This window comes from Paramormyrops kingsleyae, chromosome 5, assembly GCF_048594095.1.
Source record: "Paramormyrops kingsleyae isolate MSU_618 chromosome 5, PKINGS_0.4, whole genome shotgun sequence".
NCBI classification, from domain to species: Eukaryota; Metazoa; Chordata; class Actinopteri; order Osteoglossiformes; family Mormyridae; genus Paramormyrops; species Paramormyrops kingsleyae.
Window position 1 is genome coordinate 29,133,659 of NC_132801.1, and position 22,936 is coordinate 29,156,594.

Below are 22,936 nucleotides of genomic sequence, written 5' to 3' on the forward strand. Positions count from 1 at the left end.
CGCTGAGTCACACATCATACCTGTTAAAATATCAACATGGCATTCCTCTTATAAAAACATTCTTTTCAGTGGTACTTTCTAGATTCTTTATCTTTAGTGTTGTTAGCTTGACATCTTAAAGTTTCTCCAGGACCTGCTTTCGGTAACCCTCACATACAGATATAATCCTGCCCTCACAATAACACAATAACAGGCATGGTGGAAGAAATCAAATCAAAGTCTAATCATTTTATTGTTACATCACTTGACGCTTGGTAGAGTACAGGAGAGCACTACTAAGTCTCAAAACACCAGCAGAAAAATTGTGCAGATATTAGAATTTTACAAAAATGGCAAATGTGCAACATAGTAATAATAAATTGTGTGCAAGTTAAAACATATAAATATAATGAACAGTAATACAGCAATTACTAATGTTACATGCATTGAGAGTTACATATACGCTGTGGATGAAAGACATGTTAGCTAGTGGTAGGCCGAGTAATGTCGAGGGGCTGGGCTTAGAGGAGCTTTTTGGTTTCCATGGTGATTGATCACCAGTCACAAGCCAGCAGGAGCCTCAGGTAATGAACTCCAGCTGACTTGGTTATGTCTCTGTCCTTGTTAGGCTCTACATATGGTTTACTGGATGGGAGCAGAATCAGAATGTGTGTGTGTGTGCGTGTGTGTGTGTGGGTTTGCATAGATCGCATTCGAGGACAAAATTTTCCCCAAAGTGAAGTAAAACCTGACATTTCCCTACTTTTGGGGACATCTTTTGAGGTCCCCATTTGGATAACCTCAGTTATATAAAAATCTGTGAATGCAATCAAAAAAGTAAAAATGCCAAAAGTCTTGTATTTGGGTTGGTCACTTATGGTTGAGGTTAGGGATGGGTAAAGGTTAAAGGTGTCATGATTGGGATTAGGGTTTTTCCCATAGAAATGAATGGACGGTCCCCATTTAGATAGGTACACCAACTTGTGTGTGTGTGCATGTGTGTTTGTGTGCATCCAAAGGAAACACCTAACAACATAGTCACATTGGGATCCTAACAGGGAGTAAGACCACTCTCTCCCTTAAGAGCAGCATCAGAGCTCATTAAAATGCTGACACACAAGTGCTGATGTACATCTAGTGCGATATCGGGCCAACAAGAAAGGCCTCCAGTCTTCTGATGGGTGAAGGAGATGTAAATCTGCTACTCCAGTACTAACGATAAATGTTCATTCATGCTCAGGTCTGGTGATTGGGGACATGTTTGACGGCAACCTGGTGTTCACGAAACCACCCTTGAACTTGTTCAGCAGTGTGTATGGGGGAATCATCCATTTGGATTATGGGAACAGGAAAAAGTGTTTGCTCTAATAAGACTGGGTGACCTACCAGTGTTTGACATTTCAGGTCCAGAAACTACAAATCCAGACCAAAATTTTGTTTCTGCCAACCTGCTGAGTCCTCTGTGACTGTGACTCCTTATGCTGAACTGGTTGGTAGAAACAAAATCCTGGTCTGGATTTGTAGTTTCTGGACCTGAAATGCACAACAGTGTGACCTGCACAAGATGGCTGCCCATACCAACAGACATTGAGAATTGAAGACCAGATGTAGGAAAAAAAAAAAAAAAACATAAAAGAAATGCTAGTTCATTGTGGTAATATCAAGGGCGAACTATTCTGTTAAGTTTCCGCTAGCCTGAGAGCTTTGACTTGCCACCATTGTTCCTCTTTGTTAATGTTCTTTCATGTTTGCCATTTGCTGCACTGTTTTTTTGAGACTTTTCCAACTGAGATGTCAAATCATTTTGCAGTTTCTGGGACCTGAAGTTCAGGTTCTGACTCTTGGAACTTTGCTATTGGCCTCATGGTGCTTTGAAAACCTGCACATCAAAGTGCAGACTGTCAGACTTATTTTATATCCCTGACCTTTGCCTTAATGATTCTCCCGTGAAGCTGTTCTTATGATTGTGATTTGGCCACATCAAAGTTTCAGTCCTTTTTAATGCATTGATTCATTTATTTTGTTCATCGGTCGTGTATATATGCTAAGTAAGCACACAACCTGCAACATAATCGCATATGAAACAGTGAAAGGGTTTAACTAATTACTGGATTTTCTGGGTGCAGTGTGTGCTGTGATATTTTGATTTGGTGCTACTGATTCTTTTAAAACAGGTAAATAAAATGAACGCATTACACCAGTATTTTTATTGCAGCCTCTGATAAAAGTAGACAGCATCTGCTAGACCAAACCGTGCTTCCCCCTGCTGAGTGATTCCAGCTTCTCGTGGGGAAATCCAAGGTCCTCCCAGATGAGGTGTAATATCCCTCCAAAATGGGATTTCAGCTTGGCAAGATGTGCTGAGAATCCAGTAGCAGATCCACCTCAGCTGGCTCTTCTCAATGCACAGAAACACTGTCCTGGGCTGAAAAATACATGGAGATACAGTGAGCTCAGGTTTCTACTGCAGAAACCTCCATCCATCTTCTAACAGCTTATCAAATACAGAAGCGTGGGAGGAGTTCTGGAGCCTGTCCCAGGCAGCATAAGGCACAAGGCAGGGGAAGGGGAAGACCCGGATGGGATTCCAGTGCAGAGCAGAGGCGAACATGCACACACCCGCAGACAATCACAGACCACAGACAGTGCAGAGACATTCATTCTTAATCCGCTATTGTAGCGCATATTGTGTTGTATAAATACGAAACATTCATCAGTTCACATAGTTCAGGCGAGACTTGACTTGAAAATGTCAAATTGTACCTTGATGATACTGGTAAGTGTGGGACGTTCTACAGAAAACTTCCAGAATGCTCTGGTAAACTTGGAGCTGAAAGCTGCAGTTATACTGAGTGTCCAGTAGACTGTGTCAGACACACATTTTAAACGGACCTTTCTCACTCCTCAAAGGAGAACAAAATCATAAAGTTTCGGCAAATTTATGTCTCATCCCGCGTTTTGGATCTCTGCTGCAGTTGTTGGTACTATTCTTTTATGTGACACAGAGAAAAGCTTGTCCTGTTCAGTGTGTTATAAACGTATCGCCCCTACTCTTTCACATTTTTGCCTATGCTGTGTGGTACCTCGGGTCAAACACAAGGACTAGAATCGGAGCTGACAGGAACATCTCTGCTATTCTACTGATATAATAAAAATAAAGGATCTTTACTCTTTTTTAATGTTTACTGGTCTGACAACCCATCTTAGAACAATCTATAATTGTTCTGTTCCATTTATAAATGATTCCACAGTGATACTGAAAGGTATAGATCCCCTGTTCCTAAATATACAGAGATAGGATATTGTTTTTTTCAATTAATAAATACAGTAGTCTCCCATCATCCACATCCTCATCTACATGTAAACAGTTGAATCTTCATTGTGAATCGCACAAAGTGGTTGACTTTTTCGTTCCTTCGGAGGGACACTTCTCCCTGAGCAGAAGATGGGTGCTCGACACACAGTTTGGCCTAGATTAGCTTAGACTTTGCGTCAGAGTGCACAGCGAGGTATGCGGCTTGCGTCTGGCTCCTTTACATGGCTGGTCATGTGAAACACCTCGCAGACTGTGGCAGGTCCGGCGAATTGGCCTGAATTGGGTTTCAGGCTGAGTAAGAAGGCTGGCCAATGGCAGGAGCTGAGGGGCGGGACTTGGATCTGGGGCATGCTCCAGAAACACATGCTCGATTGTGTCCAGAGATGGCTGGGTAATGGACGAGTTATGAAAGTCATATGCTCTGGGTGTCACAAGGCTGGACCCTTTTTAGCTCCCATTTTCATGTTTACTTGTTTACTTCCTTTGACTTGTTGCCCCTTAAAGCTAAATACAGGCGACAAGCAATTTTTCATCCACCCTGATGATCAATCCATAGTTAAACCCATGTGTGGACCTTCACAAGTATTATTTGCCCTTAGGCTATTTTTTTATAATTATAACATTTTTTTCCACTGTTATTCTGTGTTGGATAATGGTTATGGAAAATGGATGGATGGATAATTTTCTTCCAAATCTGTATTTTGATCAATATGATAATGATTGGAGTTTCTATATCACGTCACTGTTACAGTGTCACCACCTGATTTTTCTGTGGCTCACAATCTGCTTCACTTGGCAGCTAGCTATTTCCTAAGGTCAAAAGTATAATATGTAACCGGATCATTTTCACCTCACTTCAATGAACATGAAGCTTAGACAAAGGTTTGTAAGACAACATCTACGTGTCTCAGTGTGTGTATCAAAGTGGAGTTGGGCTTAGTGTGGCTAGTCAGAGGATTACACTTATGGTAAAGCTGTAAGCAAAGTAAAATACATCAGCGCATAAAACCAAAGAATGAGTGAAGATAAATAACAGAAATGCAGATTTAGAGGTCTGAGGAACATGATCTGTACTGTGAAAGCACTTGACGCTCAGCTGGCTAGGATGCTGGGCTAGTGATTGAAAGGTTGTTGATTCAAATCTCAGGCCTGGCGGAGTGATTTTGCGGTTGGGCCCTTGAGCAGGGCCCGTAACCCCACTGGCCCCAGAGACTGACCTACCCTGCTTACTCAGTTGTACATTGATTTGGACAAACGCATCTTCTATATAAATAAATGCAAAGAGCCTACAGATGTTTACAGTCCTCTTCTTTGAAAGAATGTTATGTAACCAAGCTGTTAACCTTTCATGATACTCAGTATAGCTAGAGGTACTAGGCTGGTTATCTGGTCATACACAGTAAACTCCCGTAACAACGGTCACAGGATGTACTCCTGACTGCTGGAGAAGTGTGTGGTGGTGAAATGTTCAATAATGTTTATTTGCAAAGAATAAACTGTGAAATATTATTGTGGATTAACTAGAACACAGAAATAGGGCAGGTCCAAGTCGGCTGCCTTTAGCAGAGACGCTTACTAGCACTTTACAGGAAGAGTGCAGCACAACAGCACTGGATTGCTACCAGAAAGCAGTAGAAAGTGCCCATAGCACATTGATGCTGTCATTAAGGTCTAAAGTGGGGCGGAATGCAAAACATCGCGTCCCGTGATTTAGCTGGACGCTGTACAAAAACAGGAACCACATAGTCGCTGTAACTGAAAAAACCTGCATGCTGGTTCTTTAAAAAATATATTAAGAAATATGAATATAAAGGATAAAATTAGGAAAGATACATCTATAAGCAGCCAGTGACATCTGAATGTTTTTGTAGCAAAAAGTGTAATCAGCATTGGGGCAAAAATCCATCCAGATTTACAAAATTGTTGATAAATTATTATAAATCAATATCTTAATCATTGAAATCTACCTCTTTCAGTCTGTCTGTCATCTGCATGTAGATCCACTTCACTCTGTCATTGATTTTAATAACTCAGCTGTAGCAGTGACTGTATGCAGAGTGAAAGACACATAGTTTCATATTTCATCCATTAAGCTGGATAATATTCTAAAGTAATGAATGTTAAGAACATTGCTTGGGGCCTTTCTTGGGACATGAATCTGCACGAGTTGAGCTCAACATCCCCCCTATTAGCTCCAGGGGTATTAAGCAGCCTTACCTATAATAACTTCCCATGCAACTTGACTGTGCATTTTGTTTGAACATGGGCTGTCGTGTTCCTGGGCATGAAGCAGAGTGCTGCTTTGGGTATGAAGACAAGATAGGATAAAATTATATAACACCTGTAGGCAATTTTTCTTAGTCCAATAGTAAGTATTGAAGATAACAGAAGTAAAATAATAATCTATGGTTCAGCATTTTTCCCAACACTGACGATTCTCCACCAGGATTCCTCACCAGGTCATCGGAATGGTTGCCTCTTGCTCTGGCTGAAACCCCGTGAAATGAACCAGGCATTGCGAGGGTGGCAGTTATCTGGCAGCTCCAGTTGGCATAGGTCTCTCCCCCCTGCCGTCACTAACCTCACAGCCCGTAAGGAGAAATCAGGCCCCTTCCTGCCAAAGCCTGCTTTTGATGCCATTCGCTTGCATCACCGTGCCGACAGTCTCCTGACCTGATTGGACATCAGCCGGACTGGTAATCTTTGAGAAATGATTCATGCCCATTTCCTTTGGATACAAGGCCTCATGGCTGTCATTCTCATATACCATTTTTCTTCATATCTGAACGCAGTTTATAATGATTATATATCTCAGAGCCTAACGTGGGGAACAGATAACTGTGTCTTGCGGTAGAAAGATTATTTTCTCTGACATTGTTTTTCTGTGGATACGCTGAGCATAAATGTGATTCACTCAATATCAGCTTCTAGTCTATAGATTTTATACACTTTTCTATCAACTGTCCAGGTTCATATTGTTTAAAACCCTTCAAGCTTTGCCCTGCATGGCACAAAAAAGTAAAACTGCTCGCAACCTAAATTCCTCAGTTTTGTTAAAAAAATCCATTTTCAATACCAAGTAGAACACGCTACTGAGGATAAGATCAAGGCTACAGAGGGGAGGGATTTACATGGTAGGGAGAATGGGGCGTAGGCTGAAGCATGATTTTGTGCCGCAAATCATTAAGTTCTGGTTCTGTTACTCTCGTACATTTCTATAAGATAAACCTGGGATGCTTTCTTGGGAGTGGGGGAGCATTTAGCAATAACAGTGGGGGACACTGTATGGGAACCACATCACTGTAATGTACATGATTGTCTTGGAACAGAAACCCTACATTCTAATTCCTGATTCAGTATTTAGGAAACACAGATAGTATTTTTAGCAGTGGCGCGTTCCCCTATCACACTCCCGTGAAGCGCGCTGGGTATCTGTCCATCACCTGCGTCTCCGCCACCGGATCCTGAGCTGCCGTATATCTTGCAGTCAACTCCGATGCCAGTTCTCTGTTTTCGCAGCTGCTTCGTTTGGAAAGATGCCTGATCCACGGGCCTGAGTGTATGATCATATCTATTGGTGAAACAGCCGGAGTGAAGCGGATGAGTGCGAAGCTTCTAAACAATTGATCAAGAATGAGGAAGGAGAGTATTAGTGATTGTTATTAGTGTCAAAGTCCTTACACAAATCCTACTTGGAATCTGTACAGTAGGTGGTGGGTGGTAAATTTTTTAATAGCCAAACATCACAAGAATGATATGCAGGGTTAGTAGACTTAGAAATAATGTGAATGTAGTTGGTGCCAAAGATGTAAAGACACACTCTGACCTCTAGGGGTCTGAAAGTTTATGCACATATTTAATTTTAATTTTATTTTATTACAGTCACAAATACCTGAAAAAGACTCCTTCAGGATGAGCCTTATTATCACTACAATTTTATCTTTGCATCATAGTAATTTCATTTATTATGCCGCAATAATAATTTAAAGTAACTAATAATTAATAATTATTATTTCATGAGGCAACCATGAATGTCACTGCTTTAAGTGTCCCATATTGTTTATGTTTCGGTGTGTCACAAAACAACTGAGAATCCATTTAGAAAAATTGCTCACAAAGAGGGACTTTTTGTACAAACCAAGTTTTAGTGTTTATAAGAATAACCAAGGCTTAAGGATGCAGATTAATTCCCTCAAATTGGTTAGGTATTCATATAGCATTAAAGCAACACTTTACTATATGGTCTTGGGAGTTTTTTTTCACAAAATATAAACGGTTTCCTGAAATTTAGTTTCGAAATATCACTTGGATATTGCAAAAGTAAGTAGAATTCATATAGGTTACAAATTCAGAGTAGAATTCCCCTTGGTCATTTTCTCAATATGGTGCAATTTGACTCATTTTCCATTTGCAAAACTTCAGTTAGAAAGGCATTACTGCATCTAGAAAACAAGAGCTCACATGATCTTGTCACAGTCAAAAGAGCAATTTGAAACAGTATTCGGGTTACATGCTGCATTTAGTAAACAGTCATCGTCAAGGCTGGACTGTTCTTAGAAGTGGTCTCCTCGTGCTGATTTTCAACGTGTGTCAATATGGCGCTCTCTCAAAACTAGCAGAAAATGAAATATAAGATCTTCTGTCCTTGCCAATCCCTGTAGAAGCTCACATGGAGCAAGTCCATCCTAGATGTAATGTGGCTGGTTCATTTGGATCCGACAGACTGATATTCCCCTAGAAAGATCGGTATATCTCTTTAGGGTGGACGGGCTTCTCACTGCGTGCCGTGCACGGTTTGACCTTTTCGCCTTCCCTGAGCTTGGAAGCCACTTCTTCCTGCTTAGTTTTAATCTTAAGGAGCTGAGAAGGAAAGAAATTCTCATATTTACTGTTGATTTCAAATAAATGTGGACTCTGTGACCCCGTGCGGGATGAGTGTTTGGGAGATGGAAAGTTAGATGAATTCAAACGTAATGATGTATACGTTGGCCTGCATCTGCACTGTAATATGATTTTTGCCCGTTAAGAGGATATAAATCCCATTCGCTTCTGCTCCTTGAGCATCTGCATCCAATAAGGTGTTTGAGGTGGAGCGTTTCAGAGCCATGGCTGCTACAGCTGCAGGTCTGCGTGACCAAACGCAGCCCGGCTCCATTTCTTCCTCCGGCGGCACACTCACCTTTTACGGCGACGGTCTACGAGCGGAATCCTCAGCTGTCCCGCTGGCACGCGGCCTCCCGAATTTTGATGAGCCCTGCAGGCACCCTTGCGGGGACCTGCTCCGGTGTCCGCGGGCCACGCCCCTGAGAGGTCGACTGAGTCATCAGAACGTGGACAGCTGGCTGGACAGGTGCGATAAGGCTGTTATCTGCGCCGCCGCGAGCCCACTCTCCCAGCCCGTTTGGAAGCTGAGTCATCACCGGATCTTTCTGCCCCAGGCGTTGCCCTTGGCCCACAGAGCCAAGTGCTCGGGTCCTGGTTTGATGAAGTGTATCTAGTCTGCTCCTTAGTCTCATTCAATATCCCGCAACCCCAAAACCATCCCCCCAAAATACCCCGAGCATCTTTCAGTGTCTTAGCAATGCAAGCAGTTTAATGGAACTTAAACATACATTTTAATATCAATTATTAGCCTGCATTTTATCAATCTTTCCACTATTTTGTAGTGTCTTTATTTTAAACCCTTTAACTGGGCCTCGGGTAAATTGAAGGAGTGTCAGGAATAGAGTTTCAATCCAAATGTGGGCCTGACAGAGGAATAAAGCACAATGACAGTCACAGGACAGACAGGTCAGCTGTAACCCAGCGCAGGACATGTACAAACATGATCTACCGCTGTGAGGGTAAAACCTGGTGGCCATCATTTTAGGGAGTAACCCTTCTCTGAAGAACTGACATTTGCTATTTTGACAAATTAAGTCACGAGGCCAGAAAGCTATTTTACTCTGACATAATAACTTGCAAGGGTTTTTATTTATATTATGATGTTATTGCACATATATATCTAATTGTGATGCATTTTTGTAGGAGTCCTTGTAGGAACTTTATCGTAAATTAAGGTTCTATTTTTTATGCAATATTATTGTAATCCAATATTAATATGGATTTTAATATTTCACACACAAATAACCTACGTTCTGCAGAAGTTACAGTTGAATACTTATTTATACTGAACAGTAAATTACTTTTGCCATATTATATATTTGTAATATTACTACAAGATTCATGTGCATTGCTTATCAGACACGTAGTCGAGCTGTGGTACAGTCTGTGCGTGTGTCCAGCCGTGTTTGTGCCTCTTACAGCAGCATCAATCCCTCCATCCGGCTACTCAAGGCTTACGATGGAAAATTAAACGGCGGGCGATCTGCGCGTTATTCATCACATATGGAGTATCCAGTCGCGCATTGCTCCGCATTCGTTCTCCAAATGTTGATATGCGCTAATTCCCTTTGGCTGCCGGGACTTTACATGTGGTTCTGATCAGCAGCTCCACCAGAGCGATCGGCACCGTGGGCCGGGCTTCATTCCTCAAAACGACCGTCTTCCTGACCCGGGAAACCCCCGTGTTTCACAGACACTGTCTTGAGCGGCACCGCGAAGCCTTTGAAGGGAGCTTAAGTGATTAGCTGGAGGACTTACTGCCAGAGTCAGACTTTGGGGTTTCACTTAATAAGTTAATTTCCATAGCAACTGCTAATAGTTCCCCAAACTCACTGTTATTTCATACAGACTTTCACCAAGTTTCCAGTACTGATTTATAAGTCCGTGAAAAAGAATGCTATTCATTGTGATTTTATTGCCCCTTTTGCCAATACAAATAGCTGAAATTCCCCAAGAATCTGAACATCATAGATATTTTTACACACAGTTTTTTATAGACACAACTCTGTGTGTGTGTGTGTATATATATATATATATATATATAAATTATTATAATACCTTGTATGTATAACATAAAACAACCTTTACTAATCCCACAGTTGGGAAACTTGCATTGTTACAGCGGCATCTACAATAATATAAAATATAATAACAATGAATTATGGTTACATTTGATATTAAACCCTTAAATGTAATCTATATTAATCCGCCTATACAAATGATGTCAATGATTTTTCCTGCAGTGTGGGGTTTCTGGTGACCTGGCTCAGCATTATTGGTGAGAAGCCCTGCCAGACCGTCGCAGGGCATCTTCCTTAATGCTCCTGTTTCTGCTTCCCTGTCAGTCAGCTGTGGTGTGTAAATGACAGCTAAGCTCATCTGTATGCTCATTTGATGCACGCTTACATCTGCCATGAATCAGCAGGGGATTCGGCTAATTGAGAACCATCCAGCCTGCATCCACCAAAGGGACGTTCACGTGCGCTCGTAGGGCTATTTAAAACGTCTTTGTTTTAAACTTGTGAGAATCTCTGAACGTGTGCCTGCACTTTAATTTAACAGTACCTCCGAGGTCACTGGCTGCTATACAGAGCTGGTTCAGCCCAAGCCGTCCCCGATGCCTGGCTGTAGGCCTCATGTGTGCCACAGAGCCATGGCAGTGGGGACCATCTCCACGGGCTTGCCTCAAAAACAGCTGAGTCACACAAGAGCTGCCTGCTCTGCTTGAAACCTCAGCTGGTTTTCTGGCTTTAATTACATGATTCATGTCAATGTGGAAACCGTTACAAACGCAGAGCATATAGCTGAGCCCCCTTTTAGGAGGAGGTTTCCTGTTTCGCAGTTGCTGCTTTTTGGCCATTACAGATTCCTGTATTTCCCGACCGTTCTCTGTTCCATCTGGTCATTGTCTTTTTATGAGTATGCACACAAATGAACGAAATGCCGAGTCTGCTAAACCAGCATCTTCATTATTCTTCTTATTCTTATTTGAGGCAACGTGTGGGGATTTGTGATCAGAAGTTCACTGGATCAAGTACCATCACTGATAGAATGATTTTACTATTGGGACCTTGAGCAAGGCCCTTAACCCCTCGCTTATAGCTTGCTGTGGACCGTTAAATAAATTATGTGAAATTATTATGTTTATTATTACTACTACCTCCAAATTATAGCAATGGCTCATAGTGGGTTACTTGAAAAGAACAATTAATATTTGCTTCAGTTTTACATACAATCCAACATGGTTTCCTGGCTTGAACTGCATATTGTTTGCATATTCTATATGACATTTGTGTATGGTGCGTGTGTAGGCTGAACGGGCTCATGGGACACGTATACGCCGTTACGAGCAGGGGCTGCCCTCCAGGGCGTGGCCCTCACATGTACGGAGATCGCTGCCAAGCCGGGATACTTGGGAACCCCTTTCTAGGCAGCTGCATTGTGAACACGGCTGAAACTTGCCTGCCCTGAGGTTCTGTCTCTAAATCAATGTATTGACTTTAAATTATATGTTTATTTTGCGGGGGGTTGGTATCCGTTGCCCCTACATTGCACATATTCTTAAAAATACTAAAACTATTAAAGCACACCTTGTACTGTTTTGTCAGATTTAGTCAGTTTTCATTACATTACAAAAGCGATCTTCATTTTTTGCACTGGGAGAAAGTTTCAGCCCCCAAAACCTAGGTGTCCTACTTATCTCTGAGGTCTTTTTCAAAGGATATGACTGTCATTGAGGGGATCAGAGAGGTCCAGTATCAGGGGTCAGTTCCTGATGGTGGTGTTGGAGCTCTGAGGTAGGTCGCCTCACCCATAACAGGGTACCCAGTCAGGCCAATGGAGGAGAGTGTGGGACTAAAGTGAACTTATTTCAGTCAATGTTCATCTGAGAGACTTTGGCAAGGGATCATATCTTTACTTTATTGGTTTCCAGTCACCCGTAATAAAAATGAACACACCATGTATTTTTCTTACAATTTAACAACATGTATTTATTGCTTTGAGGAAAACTTTAGTGTTACAAAGTTATCCTTAAAAAATCTGTCCATAAAAACGCAACTTGGCATATTATTAAAATAATAATCATAAAACATAAATTTCCCTAGGAAACAGAATCCCAACACGTTTAAATTTATTAGTTCGGTGCTTACTTCTAAAACGGCAGGCAAACGCAATAATTTATGTGTGTGAGAAAGTGACTTTGGTGGCATAATTACATTAAATATTTTATGAATCCAATTTGTAGTTTTTTTAAATGGTAAATTTAGAAATTTTAATTATGACATTTTAATTATAACATTTTAGAAGAATTTTTTACATATTGAAGAGAAAAAAATTCTCATTTGTAATAAATGCCCGTTACTGACGTTAAGTCGAGTGTCATCATTAAAATGCAGGCAGGTGGGATTGTGTATTCTCACATTCTCACGGGTGCCGTCGGCAGGAAACCAGGCACTCTCTGTGAAAAGCCTTTTCCTGGTTATTTCTTTTCCAGGGTGGTTGTGAGTCCACAAGTGTAGTGAATATTTTATACTGGGTACAAAGCCACACAGCCTGCAATAAGCATCCATTCATCTTGTCCAGGACAGGGTCACTGTTAGCCTGGGGCCGATCCCAGGAAACACGGGGCACAAGGCAGGGGACACCCTGGATGGGGGAGGCAGCCTGGATGGGGGGGCAGCCTGGATGGGGGGGGGGCAGCCTGGATGGGATGGCACTATCCATTATATTAAGTAGCTAAAAGTGGCTTTTATATTACATGGGACATTGTTAGGAAAAACAAAAGTAGAAATAAAATGCTTTGCTGTTAGTTAGCTCTTCTTAAGAGTGTGAGAGACATCTGACACTAGGTTGCTAATTTTTGCTACGCGTTTTAAAAACACACGGTAATGTACACTCTGCACCAGTAGTTATATCGCATAACCCAGCAGTAAAATTAAATGGCCATGGAAGTCATTTTTTGGGCTCCGCTTCTTGATTTAGGTGTCTACAGCACATTTTAATAAAGGGTGAGATCACTGGGGTGACAGAGATTCCATTCCGACAGACTTTCATTATCCCAGAACGTACCGGAATTCCCAGCCAAACAATATGACTTTTCTGTTATTGCGCAGCGCACTAAGAGTTGCAAAATTCGGGACCACGACTTCACTATTTCATTGCGTCATGTGACCCTCTCACTGACCGGATAACCTCGTAAACTGTGTTAGTTCTAATTAACTTTACTGAAGGGTTTCTAATTGTTTTTCAGTTGATTTCCGTGTGTTAAAGCATCTCTCCCTGCCAATCTCTCAATGATGTCCTACTTAAGCTTGCACAATAACCCTTGTTTTTTAAATTTAAAAGAACAGCTCCGGCGTGGGCCTTGACTGGGGTGCTAACGGCTACGTGGCTACGGGGGACTCAGTGTCTCAGCAGTGGGCAGGTGCCAGGCGTGCCCGTCACTGCTGTTTATGTGGCAGTTAGCTTTACCCCTCTCATGGGACGAAGTCCCCCGTCCAAGGGAACGAGGCTTTATATCCACATTCATTCTCCCACCCCAACCCAGAACGGGATGTTCTTTGAGAAAGAAAAAAAAAAGAAAGAATTGTCTTCCAGACAGATAAAACTGATAAAACAGACATGACAGATGAGACCAGGGGTACCGTAAAGAGATGGGGAGGGAATTAGGATGATTCCAAGGGCCTCTAAGTGACAGGGGCCCTAAAAAATCTCTAGCACCCCCCTAGATGAAACCATCCAAAAGCCTGATCCAAAATCATCCGAAACTGGGGAAAGTATAGTCATACCGCCCATACTAATGTTTCGTTCAGCGATGGATCACATATACGATGGTGGTCCAATAGAATTATGCAGTAATGAACCTGACAAGTGCTTATTGCCTAGTAACGCCGTAGCCGTCGTAACGACACAACGCAACGCATCACTCGTGTGTTTGTGGTGATGCTGGTGTAAGCAAACCTACTGCACTGCCAGTTGTATAAAAGTATAGCACATACAGTTATGTACGGTACATAATGCTTGATAATGATGAACAACTACTTTACTGGTTTATGTATTTACTCTTCTTTACTTTTTGTATTCTGCACTGTAATAGACTGTATCATCTATGTTTGTGTTAGTACACTCTATGACATATTCCCATTGTTAAGCGATGCCCGTCTGTACCCTACTGAATGCTATCAGGCTAAAATTAACATCGAATGCATAATTGCTGGTACAGTGGACATTTACCTTCAATCGGATCACTCCTTTCCAGAAATAGATTGCATGCATTTGAAACATTCATCTGGCTCTCCAGTCCTTCAGCTGCCCATCCCATCTCTTACTGGGTTTATCTTACATCCATTATCTGCCAGGTTCTGTATGAGCTCTACGTGTTTAATAACAAATAAGGCAGAGGAAACGTCGCCTGTAATTAAGCGGCACAAAATCATCAGTGATCTCATAAACTTGCCCCCCACTTTAAGAATTTCAGCGGCTGGATATGGGTCACCCAGTTCTTCACACGGCCACGCCATCAAATATTAAAATGTCTGCGGAGGAAACATGGCGTTTTGGGCGACAATAAACGTCTGCTACTATTTTAGACAATACGTCTAGAACCGAAGACGTGGCTGGCATGCAGTCAGCTTGCAAGCCAGCCCGAGGATATCGGCCATTGTACATGTGCTTATATTCCTCCTTTGGTTACCGGTGACACCTCACCACACAGGGAGCAGCCTTCGGTGCGAGACTGGCTCTCCTGAATGACTCACTAACTCGGCACCCCAGTCGGGCCCAGCCGGGGAGGGGGGGGGATGATGCTGGAGGTAGCAATGGGGGTTGATTATGAAGAAATCGCAGAAGTTCTCCGCTTTTCTGCTGATGAAAAATCTACCACACACCGCGACTGTGCCGTTGAGCCATTTGTGCTGTATAAAGCATCTGGGAGTTGGCCAACAAGATTCCCGTTTGTTTTTTCCCCAAGAAGCAGGAACACATCAGAGGCAGCAGAACGTGTGTTCGTCAGACAGGGGCTTCTTATTGTCGTGAGGAAGAAAGACAGAGTTATTCTCTCAGGATGTCCCCATTCCAACTATTACTGCTCACATGACCTCCTTAGCTGTGCTGAGATATTATGTGAAGGGTAAGGCAGCCATGTGCATCAGGGAAGTTGACAGTAAACACATACAGTAGGTCCCCGGGTGAAGAAGGTCCGACTTACAGACAACTTGTACTTAAGAATGGACTGCCATAAAGCCTATTATATCTGATCCTTGTTCTTTGTTTTAGGATCTGTTTCTTTAATGGCTTTTACAGTACAATATACACAAATTCTCTCCTCATCAATATAGTACTGTATGTAATTTTTTTTATTATCACTATTATAATTCATTACAATTATTATAATTATTATAATTGAATTACAATATAATTCATTATATTATTATTATTATACACTGAGTCACTATGTTTAAGATGTTTTAGTGTGTTTGAAAGTGCTTATTAAGTGTTTTATATGCATAGAAAGATAAAATATATGCTATATACCAAGACAAACCTTTGATTTATTGACGCTTACTTACAAATTTGACTTAAAGACAGACTTAGAAACGGATCTCATTCGTAACCCGGGGACTGCCCACTCAGATGTGCACATTCAGCATATCCAACCTGTGATTTGTGTCTGGCTTCAAATGAGCAATCCTGCATTTGAAGACAAAGGGGAGGAAGATGTGTAGGTAGAGCATAGGGAAGATGTGTAGGTAGGGCACAGAGAAGATGTGTAGGTAGAGCATAGGGAAGATGTGTAGGTAGAGCATAGGGAAGATGTGTAGGTAGAGCATAGGGAAGATGTGTAGGTAGAGCATAGGGAAGATGTGTAGGTAGAGCATAGGGAAGATGTGTAGGTAGGGCACAGAGAAGATGTGTAGGTAGAGCATAGGGAAGATGTGTAGGTAGAGCACAGGAAAGATGTGCAGGGAAGACTCAAGGCAGACCTGTATCAAGGGCAGAGGGAAGATGTGTAGGTAGGGCACAGAGAAGATGTGTAGGTAGACCACAGAGAAGATGTGTAGGTAGAGCACAGGAAAGATGTGCAGGGAAGACTCAAGGCAGACCTGTATCAAGGGCAGAGGGAAGATGTGTAGGTAGAGCACAGGAAAGATGTGCAGGGAAGACTCAAGGCAGACCTGTATCAAGGGCAGAGGGAAGATGTGTAAGGAGGGCAATATAAGTATAAGATTAAACGCAGAAAGAGACATGGACCCCCAGCTCCGCTTCAAATCGTCTTGTCACCTATTGCGCTCCTGTGGAATCTTCCAGCCGCATCCTCCGTTATCCGTGCAGGAGATTATAATCGCCGTGGTGACCGGAGCCGGAGGTCGGCGTCTCCCCGCCGTTTGCTCAGCGCACCGGTGAGGGGGCGAAGGAAGCGACGCAGCAGGAATAACCGGCCCGTTCAGGTGCGATGACTCACACCTTGCTGCCGAGCGCCTCTCTCCCTTTAACTGTATATCCTGATGGGAGGTGCAGCTAAAAATCTGTAAAACGGGTTTGGGGGGGTCGCCCTTTGCCTGGCGAGCCTCGAAATGGTACGTCTGGGGACCGGGCTGACGGGGTTCCAGCGGGCATCTGTCAGAGGCACATCGACTTTGGGTCGTTGGCCCGCGAGTCATTCCGCACAGGCCCTCAACCTGCTGCCGACGTATCCAAGAAATTTGTCTGTGCACGTAGCTCATGGGAGCCAGCGAATTTCAACCTGATGCTGCTGCGCTCCCTCCACCTCTTACGAATATCTTTCCCCCCTAGGTGAACATCGCTTACAAATGGTAGCATTAGCTGCAGCCGCAGCTCGCTAAGTCACACCCTGGGATTGTCGTATCTGGCTACCTGTCAGAACAGAGCTTCAAAGGTGTGAGTCACTGACAGAATCGCTTTATTGACATGTCGGCTATGTTCATGTTCACTTTACTGCAGTGTATAAATGTCATCTTCAGCTTCACTATAAAGCTTCTTTCTCGAAATAAACCCCAAACAATTGACTTAGCTTGATTTCTAAGCTGTGCCATCCCATTTAAGCACTATTAATCAGCCAGCATAACAATACTGGAAAACATCAAAGTTTTGTCATTTTTAAGTTATTTTGTGTATTAGTCAATAAAATGTCAATAGCTACCATAAGATATCTGGATTGTTTTTTCCAACAAATTGCACACATCTGGTTAAAAGTACATTTAAAAAAAGACATAGCTCTGTGGAAGCCATTATCTATTCAGACGTTCACACCAATACACTTTGCTGACTCAGCGAGTTGGTTATCCAGAAAATTCCAAGTGCTTAACAGATTCATGTTAATCTCAGCCATTTTAATTGCACATGGGATATTGCTCTTAGCGCTGAGCTTGAGTCACCGATCCAGGAATAAATGCTTGTTTTGAAGCTTTAACGTTTACATTAGGATGTGATCTTTTTCCCCACGCATTTTTTAAACTTCTGTTTATTGAATTTACAATAATAGTTTAAAAATGGGGTAATGCTTTACTTAAGGCCATGGTTTCAGCAATTTATAAACACGTTCATAATGGATTACAATGCATTCATAAAGCATTATAATCATGGCTATAAATATTTAGAAAAAGGCATAACACATTATAGCCATGTGTATTATGCATTATAACTGCCTTATGAAGCTCTCATCTATAATGTATTATAGATACCTTTATAAAGCAGTACACAGCATCCTTAATGCTTACACCGACCATTATAATGCATTATGAAGGTATCTATAGTGCATCATAGATGAGAGCTTCATAAAGCATTCATAATACATAATACACATGGGTAAAATGCATAATGCCTTTTGGTTAATATTTATAGCCATGTTTATAATGCTTTATGAACACATTATTATTTGTTTTGAATGTGTTTATAAATTAGTAAAAACACAGCCTTAAGTGTTACCAAAAATGGTTCACATAGCATGTTAATTCACAGTACAGTATGCAAATGGACATAAAAAATATGCACAAATAAAAGTGTCCAAGCATTTTCCCAGGGTGAGAAACCGCCAGAAACAGTTATAAATGGCTATAAATGATAACGGCTAGTGGCAAAATAAAGTGTGATGCCCTATCAGTCCTGTTGGGGTCCTCACCAGCATTGACGTTCAAACATTATTATAAAAGACAAAAAGATGAAATTTCATTTGTGCCAAAGGAGAAAATTGTTCTCAAATGTAAAAGATATGGGGGAAATATTCTGTAAGGAGACCACTGCCGGCGGCTGTCCACCTTTGTTATCAATGTAATCAAGTAATTACCACCCCCCATTTCAGCTGAAGTAGTATGGCCGGTTAATCCAAACATAGGTCTCCTTCAGACACCATACCCACGGGAGGGGTGGAGCCTGGCGCCGGACACTCCGATGTGTGGACTCTCAGCTGCTGGCTTCGTTTAACCTTATGGCCCCCGGTTGGCATTGAGAGTGGTAGCACAACTGGGAGGCAGCATTCACAGTGACGGGTAGTACATAAATACAGGGTGAGGAGGACGAGGAGGAAGCCAGCATTTGCACCCACCTGCAAACTGTGAGCAAATTAGCATTATCTGTGATTCCTCACCAAGGCAGGAGGATGTATATCTGTTGGATCGAAGCTGGGTTCCCACAAGAAGTATGAATGCATTATTACGGCTACAGGAAGGTAGAGTGGCCAGCACCATTATCCGTCACCTCCAGGGTTGGGGGTTCAAATCCCACCTCCACTTTGTGCGCTTTGAGACATTTGCAGTAGCTTAGTGATAAGAATTGTGTAATATAATTCAAAATACACACGAAACAAAAAACAATTGTAATCATTCTCACACCCAAGCACAACCTGTAACGTCACTGTCTAGCTATACAACCACAGCTACTACCATCCCAGCAAGCTTTTTGTAATTTGCGATGATAAACACACACCTTGAATGCTGTAGTGAGTAAATCATGGCAACTTAGGTACGGCGCAAGGTTAGCCAAAATTCATGAGAAAGCGCAGGAGAACTTGTATTGCAAACTGAACTTAACATTTTATGGACACTATTTGAAAAACAGCTGACCTCCCCTCGGGGAAACAGACATCTTAAAGGAATTTTTGTTATGACTGAAAAAAGGTTATTTGTGACTGATTACAGTCAGGCTTTTTTCCACAATCTTGTGAGCTTATCCACGTTATTTACAAGAAAAAAAAGTAATTCCATCTTGAGAGCTGTGACTGAGAGCTTACAAAGGAATTATTGTAGAGACTGAAATATGTTGGATTTTGTTTATTTCAAGACTGGTAAACACTATAGCAAAACTGGCTGAAACTCCACGCAGGGGAGTTTATGTCTATTGAAAAGATCAGGGGCTAAGTCAGGTTTACCTGGGGCTTGACTTTCACTCGTGTTTTTGAAGGAAGATTGGCATCGGGTCTAAAATACTAGGGACTAGGCTTAAAATACTCAGGGCTATAGCCGCGAGTAATCGGACCTAAAGACACCCATGGCAACCATGTATATCAATGATATTTCTCATGCATGAGTGGTTATTAAATCTATCATTTTAAAGTACTTGAAGACAGATTTTACTGGACTGTTCCATTTACAAGCAAAATACATATAAAGTAAATCCAAATTTACATGGTGAATCCTATGCTATGTTTTGTGAAAATGCAAATATTATCGAATTTTTGCATACGGCAAGATTACTAACAACTCAGAGATTATCATGAGATTTTGTTTGTTTATTTATTACTACATATTTACCATTTACACCCAAGATTGCTGCCAAAAAATAAGCCGACAATACCCTCAGTCATGATATGGACCAATACTAGCTGTTTTGTGCACTTTTCTTGCACGGGAATAATAATGAATAACTGCTTTGCTTCTGAATGTTTAAGTACACTGACAGAGCTGCTGGCGTGTGCATAAGAGTAAATTTATATAGGAGCATGTGACCATGTACAGTGACAGGACTTTTTTTGCTTTAGTGTCTCTCTAATATACTAAACTAAATTTAACTTTCAAACCATTCATATAATTACTCCACAGTTAAAAGTCAATATTCAGAAACATGCAATCATTTCTTTACATTAAACGTTAACGTTTTACTTTAAAATATTACATTAACACAAAATACAATAATTCTATAAACACTCAATTTAAGTGATAAAGGCCTATAGTAAATAAAGAAAAAAAGATTGCACATGCAAATACTATATTTTTAATTTATTTTAATTTCTTTTTTCCTTCACAAATTTTAAGTAAATATTTTACGTCTTTTACTGTATTAGGTTTTGTAAAGTACCACAGCAGTCTCCGATACCTATTTTTCAAATATTGGAGAATGGATTCAAACCCACATACTTATAATGCATACACTATCATTTATGTAATTTGTTTTGGTTTTATGTACAGAAATGCATTGAAAACATTTAAGAATAATTCAACCAAAATGCCCTGTGTTGTTAAATTAATAAGATTTTTGCAGGAGTTATGACTACTTTACGAACAAAAATGATTCCTAACTGAAGCTAATGATTTAATCTTCAGCTAGTGTATGGGTGATACGTGCAAGAGCAATAAGGATTTTTAGGGGCATTATGATGGCAAAACCGAAACACAACTGCCCCCAAAAGCCCCTCATTCTCCCTGCGGAGTTTGCCACTAACTGTGACAGTCTCACAGCGCTACATCCACACATCCATGTCCAGACGAGCTACGGACATTAGATTTGCCTCCATCTTGGGAAATATTCACCCTTATTGGCTAATAAAGTCTGGATGGGCTTTGAAGGCGAGACAACGAGATCCAGAAGCGGGACTTTGCGGGCCAGTTGGATTGCAGTAAAACTCATCTCGCCCCCAAAATCCCGTATCTGAGGTCACTACCAAGATCAACAGGCGTACTTCAAAACCAAACAAAGATTAAATATATATTGAGTGACCTACATGAATAATATGCATGTTCGTTAGCTCAATATCTCCGTATCTTAAATATATATAGAACCATCTATAATACATATACGGGGGGAAAAAATCAGCCATACCAACCTACATGCACCAGATAACCTACTTTCATCTAAATATTACTGTCAAAACTGGCAAGGCGTGAACGTTTAAGAAAATAAGTAATCGAATTGTACAATTGATGGCTTCAGGTCGCGACAAATACAAATAACTTCTGCAGCTGAGCCCCTTGCCTCGCTTTGTCTTTGCGAAAATCAATATATCAGAGATCAGCTACCGCAAAACAAACAACCCAAAACACTTTCAATGATTTTTCCAAACGTCAGCTGTAAACCTGCTCATGCACACTGAAAAAGTATTAAGTCGCAATACATTTACAATACAACCAGGACGTTTGTCGACGCTCGAAATTCTTAACTTTGAAGCGCTGTTTAACAAACATTATTGAGTGTTTTAATATGTCAAGCATCGGCCTTATACAACTAACTCAGCTGTAGCATCCATCTACTTGTTTCTTTTTTATATTTGGATGGTAACTTGTAAATGCACGCAATGCCTGTCATTTCTTATGAGGTCACTGGTGGGTATTTAACCTGGTTGAGTCACAGACACAGACGGTGTCCTTGGTCGCTCCTATGAGGCTTCAGGTACCATCCCACAGACACAATCTGTCTGCATTCATTCACGATAAGAAAAGATTAAAAGCGATTTACTCACACTATCTTAGGTACACCATTCCCTTATCACAAAATAATTAAATAAGGTATTCTTCAATTCCCGATGTTGACGTACGTGTCTCAAACGCATCCCAGTTATATGCAATGTACATTTTTGTCACACCTGCTATAGCCTTTCGCACTGTAGTAAGAGGAGCAAGACAACATGCTTTAAAAATACCTCCCTAACACACACACAAAAAAAAATCAACAAGAAAAGGAAAAGAAATTTAAAAACGCCTTGGATAAATTTAAACTTACCCTAATTAGTCCGTGGCATTCAATTAGCTACGAACACACAAGGCTATGTATCATTTACCGTCGTTGTTCCTTTAAGAATATATTTGTATAAGCTGGCGAGTGCGGCCCGTGTCTGGCGCTCCTGTCTCATGGCATTTTGAGATCACACTCCAAGCTCCCCAAACATTTCTTCCTGGTCACGCCACTATGCAAGTAGAGGCCAAAAGAAGGGGAGGTGCAAGAAAAGACAAAGATTTTTTTTTTAAAGATTGCAATCTATAGCCAGATCGATCCCAAGCGAGCGAGCGAGCGATCCGGAGCAGGATGAGTCTTTTCCGAGTGTTTGCAGTGAGGGATCCGCACCCGACTCGCCGGCGGACAGCCGCCTTAACGTCCCCTAAGAAACAGCATCGGCCGCATCGACTACTATAACCTTACCTCGTTTAAATGCAGAAAGTTTGGCGCATGTCTTCCCGTGGCAGTCTTATATTTTCTGATTTTTCAAATTTCCTAGAAGGGACCTCCTAATATAGAAGCGGGGCAGAGACATTCCTAGAAATCCAGCGGACGTCATGACCATTTAAAACAACCTGTGCCTTGTTCATACAGCACCCGGTTGCGGCTGGTAGTTACGGGTACACCCGAAAACAAGCAAAAGTGTGAAACGTTTCCCAAACACAACCGCTTCTTGAACTGGAACGAGAGCAAGGAAACAAAATTTCCATTGTTGCTTTAAGAATACCAGTGACTAATTCGTGTACTGTGTATACTTGCTCACCTACTGCCTATCATTCACAAACTGGGTACCACCTAGTAATGAATCATCTCTAC

General features: G+C 41.5%; 1 long non-coding RNA gene across 2 annotated transcripts; it reads right to left on the reverse strand.

Annotated features, from left to right (window-relative positions):
• Positions 1 to 5,598: 5,598 nt before the first annotated feature.
• Positions 5,599 to 22,120, reverse strand: LOC111845514 (uncharacterized). Of its 2 annotated transcripts, XR_011991808.1 has the most exons (3): positions 8,475 to 22,097; positions 6,739 to 6,866; positions 5,599 to 5,968 (listed from the first exon to the last, which is right to left on the reverse strand). It is a non-coding gene; the product is annotated as an uncharacterized lncRNA (long non-coding RNA). The 2 variants fall into 2 exon arrangements; XR_011991809.1 differs by lacking the exons at positions 5,599 to 5,968; positions 6,739 to 6,866 and adding an exon at positions 7,133 to 8,155 and having other exon boundaries at positions 8,475 to 22,120.
• Between the last annotated feature and the right edge of the window lie 816 nt (positions 22,121 to 22,936).